Raw genomic sequence first — 5,312 nt, 5'->3', positions numbered from 1 at the left:
CTGATCGAGTTGGTGTAGATCCGTATCTGAATGTACATGAACTTAGTGTTGGTTTATATATAGAGGGGATTAGGCTAAATAGATGTCGAAGTAATTCGGTGCTGGCGACGTGTCCCCCGTTCTTAACATATAAATGTGATCTTAACTTTCTCTCACTCTCCCTTGGGGGAAAAAGTCAACCTCTTTCATTTTATGGTAGAATAAATGAAATAATTTTAGTTACACTAATTTTTATGTACGACATTAAAAAAAAAAAAAAAAAAAAGAGCAGTAGTAAATAAAATTTTGCCCCTATTTAATTTTCACCAAATAACAAGGGCTTAATTCGAGTCTAAAATCATTTTATAATTTACATTCAACTAGTCTTTTACTCAAAATTTTATTTTTTTATGAAACTTGGTCATAAACTGTGAATGTATAAAATGTTAAGACTTAGTCCATGTTTGATTTTGATTTTTCAAGAAGTAAATTTGTGTAACATAATTTTCTTGAAGAATGTGTAGTTAAATGTAAGCAAAAAAAATTATGATCTTATGTACAAAGTTATTTTATTGAAATAATGCATAATTGAAGATGAGTTTAAGAAAAATAATTTTGAAAAAAATCAAAATCAAATATAAATAGGGCTTACATTATCCATCAAATATCTTCCCTTACATTATCCATCAAATATCATTTTCGTGCGAGGTTTATCTCCTCTCTTTCTGATTTCATATTAGCCGTCACCGACAATATAAGTCCACGTACCCTCCCCCCAATGGCCCTTAGACCTTCCTGTTACGGATATTTCACGGCTTCTTATCGTGTGCATGGCTTCAAAATCAAGCCGTCATTATTAAGCCATATAATGCCATCATATTATAAATAATTAATCTGTAAGTACATATTTTTTTTAAACAGAATTGGTACAGAAAGATAACTGTTTTCCCGTGCTTTGTTGTTGTCAAAATTGTTTTTGGTAATATTCAATTATATGAAGACAACTGTTTTTTTATACAAATTCTTTAGAAAAAATCTATACTTATAGCATTGTTATATTATAAATACTATTTCGCCCCTAAATGATTTAAAGTAAATAAATTTATGAAATGTACGATTAAATTTAAAAATTAATTTTAACTTAAATCTTAATCTATTTTTGAATTAAGTTTAATCAAACAAGGACTTCGTTCCTCAACTTCGAGTACAATAGCAATTATTGTTCTTGGATTGGAAGGACAAAAACTAACCTAATACACAAAAAAAAAAAGAAAAAAAAAATTGTCTTATGTTTAGGTGACTTGATATATATGATTATGTGTTCTGTTTTAGTGTACAAGCAACTCTTATTTCTTAATTTGTTGGGGCACATCTTGTGATTTACTTCCCTCACAAAGGACAAAAACTAACCTAATAAAAAAAAATTGTTTTATGTTTAGGTGACTTGATATATATGATTATGTGTTCTGTTTTAGTGTACATGCAACTCTTATTTCTTAATTTGTTGGGACACATCTCGTGATTTACCTCCCTCACAAAACTTTAGGAAAGAGGATATGGGGGCCCTGAAGGTTGGGGGTTCAACCTTTTTTTTTTTTTCTTTTTATGTGTTCTGTTTTGGTGGTTGGAAAGTTAACTTCTGTTTTAAAAGAATTTATAAATAATTTACTTTTTCAATAAATAGAAGTAAGCATAAATAAATATTATTTGTGAATACATTGAAATTTATGATTAAAAATAAAATTTGATCATTCATAAATAATATAGAAATTTTGCCAAAAAGATACTTGGTCGAATCTCCTCCTAATAGATGAAACTACTTCAAGCTTTTTTTTTTTTTTTTTTTTCTGAGTAATGCTATTTAGTCTCATTGGGGGTTACAACCCCAGCTGAAGTGGTGTTAACGTCATATTAATTGATAGGTAGAATGAAATAACTCATTTAATTTCATTTTTCGTTTGACCTATCATCTAATGTCATTTAAATTGGGGTTACAACTTTAGTGATATTACATAACATTACTTTCTGGTTTTATTATTATTTTTTTTCATAGTTTAATAACTGCTAGACCTTATACGTGGCTTCGAGCAATACCTTTAACTCGCATTAGTTTATTTGTCAAGCCTATGTTATCAATTATTTTCATTCAAGGCTATATATATATATATATATATAAATATTAAGGTGGTAATTACTTCTTTTTCTCTCTTCTTTTTTAGCTTTTAATTTTAGTGCGTGGATCAGCATTAGATATGCTAAACTTTGCTTAACGACTGCATTATATATACATAATATATGTTCAGTTATTTTGTATTTAGAAAGATTTTAAATTCGTATTTAACTTGATTTTAAATGTATTTATTAAGTTAATTTCAAAAACAATAATTTTATGATACTTAAAACTGAAAGCAAATACCATATATGATAAAACAATAAGGAATTTGCTAGTCTTGGATAATTGTGACAAACAACCAAATAGTGATCGAATATTGATAATTGTAATTTTACACTTATTCGAACCATCTAAAGTGGACGTTTGAGAATACTTTTATCAATTTGATAATTAATTCTGGTAGTATATTAATAGTTTTAGGAGAAACTCGATGTTGAATGTCTCGTGGAGAAATGGAACAGAAAATGGAATAAAGAAGATGACAAATGAACATGTTTTGGAAGGTGGGGATCAAAGTATTAAGATTTGAAAGATGAAGGATCCCACGACACAAATAAAAGGGGCTTGAGATGAATCAATAGAAAAATTCGGGGATCAATTTTCACAGGAAACAAAAGGAATTACCTTTCAATCGCAAGGGTGACAAAATTTCCACCAGGGTTACCTCAATTTGTGTACGAATTTACCTTAATTTTGGAGGCTGCAAACAGGGTTCTACATCTTGAAAAAAGGAGAAGAGAATTTCGAAGAGAAAAACACACGTTCCATACACAAATTGAAGAATCATTAGTCAGAATTAGGATTTCTTGTGAACTCCATTGAAGACATACAACTTAAGATTATTGATTGTCCATTGAAGCATAAATTGAATTAAAAGCAATAATTTGAGAATTACATTGCGGTGGAGTAGGATTCCTAGCACAACTTTCATAATTGATTTCTCCTCTCTAAAAATTAATTTTACGCTTAGTTAATAGAGATAATTATAAATTAATTAGAATCATAGATGCTTAAACTCTAAATCCACGTGGAAACGATACTCATATTTATATTACTTTTTCACAAACTTACATGCTCGCGAAATTTCAACCGAAAAAGTAGTTTCATCACAAATATCAAATATAGCGTTTGTTGTTATGTATTAACTTCCATCTTAAAATGTATATCTATATGGAGTAGAAACTCTTGACTACTTTCATAACTAGATAATTTTAAAATTTTATTTGCACATCTCTCACAATTTTCCCCTACCGAAATATGATCTTATCATCCTCTCGATGATCTCAACCTCTCAAGAGATGCCTCTTCAACGATTAAATCTCTCCTGCATCCACACTTCCATTTGAATCTTCCACACATTTCCATAAATTCATCATATGTCGACAACATGAACAAATTTAGGGCATTGACCGAGATACCACCTGGGATGGAACTTCAAGTACGAACCAACAAAACATTGTCACTAAAGCTTCTTTTTCGTAAATACGTGTAAAACTATTGTTTCCTTGAATTATTCAATTAATTAATGACAGCTTTATTAGATGATATCACTCTAGAGTGAATTATCCAAATGGTCACTGAACTTTATAAAAGGTTTTCATGGGATCATTGAACTTTAAAAATCATTCAATTCATCACTGAACTTTGCAAAAGGTTTCCACGGGATTATTGAACTTTAAAAATCACCAAAATTCGTCACTGAATTTTGTAAAAAGTTTCCTAGGGATCATTAAATTTAATGACCCCTAGGAAATCTTTTGTAAAGTTTAGTGACTCCGTGAAAACTTTTTGCAATGTTCAGTGACGAATTTGGTGATTTTTAAAGTTCAGTGATCCATGGAAACTTTTTGCAAAGTTCAGTGATAAATTGAGTGATTTTTAAAGTCCAGTGGTTCTATGAATTTTTTTTCTCAAAGTTCAGTGATCATTTGGGTAATTCACTCTATTACTCTATACAAATCATCAACTCCAAAATAACATGGAAAAGTGTCTCATTCTTGCTCACCTTTACCTTACATACAATTAAATATATTTTTTTTGTTCCAATATTATTAAATTGGTATAGAAAGATATGATCTAGGGTTCTTTCGGATACATGGCAACTTTTCCGTTTTAACTAAACTTAAACAAATATATATCCCTAATACAAAAGGATTAAGAAAAATCCGTAATCTTAGACTAATGTCCCCATGCTTGTTGTCAAGAAGACAACAGTATAATTCCATTATTGAAATCAAGCTTAATCAGTAGATTATTTATTCTATAATAAGCAAATATTTGTTGAAAATCTGAAGTTTGCTTGAAATTAAAAAACAGATTAAGTTGCTTAAGTTTCAAAGTTGACCAATAGACGTATAAATTTTTAGGTAGATTATGTGTTAGTTTTTGTTGTGAGCTGTTGGTTTACTCCAACAAACATTGAATAACTAATTACTTTATTAATTGTTTTTACTTATATAATTAGTTTATGAGATGTTTTTAGATATCGAGATCCAAGGAATGTGTGGATAGTATGCCAGGTTGCTATTCTAAGCAATTGGATATACGCACATACGTATATATCTGTTTAAGGCATGCAAATATATTGCATCTTTGTATTTGAAAAGAATTTATAAACTCAAAATATATGTACCTCATTATTGACTGTCAACATAAAATCCTATAGAAATAAAGTCCTTGTCTTCTCTATTATTTTTAAAATACTTTTTCTCTCTCTTATTTTCAATTATACATTCTTCAATAAAATAATATTATACGCAATTTTCTCCATAAAAATACTATTCAAAAATGCATTTAGGAAAAAAATGGGGCTTAGATAAGCTTTAAGAATAATTGTCTATATTTTATGCAATCCTACTGAATATTCATTTTGTTGAATGCATTTTATTATTTGAATTCGGGATATGTATATTTCGGGTCGTATGTGCAAATAAGTTTAAGGACCCGTTTGGCATAATTTTTATTTTTACTTTTGCTTTTGCTTCTTATAGAAGAACTTTTGGAGGAAACTATCTTAATTTTTGTTTGAAAACTAAAATTTAAAAATGCTTCCCATTCTGAAAGTGCTTTTAGTGGAAACCGCATTGAACCAGTTTTCTCTTAAAGCTCTTTTAACTACCAAAATAACTTTAACAAGATTAGCCAAACGGGTCCAAAATCA

Source organism: Olea europaea, chromosome 19, assembly GCF_002742605.1.
Source record: "Olea europaea var. sylvestris chromosome 19, O_europaea_v1, whole genome shotgun sequence".
NCBI classification, from domain to species: Eukaryota; Viridiplantae; Streptophyta; class Magnoliopsida; order Lamiales; family Oleaceae; genus Olea; species Olea europaea.
The sequence above is the reverse complement of the archived record's forward strand: the minus strand, read 5'-3'. Positions refer to the sequence as shown.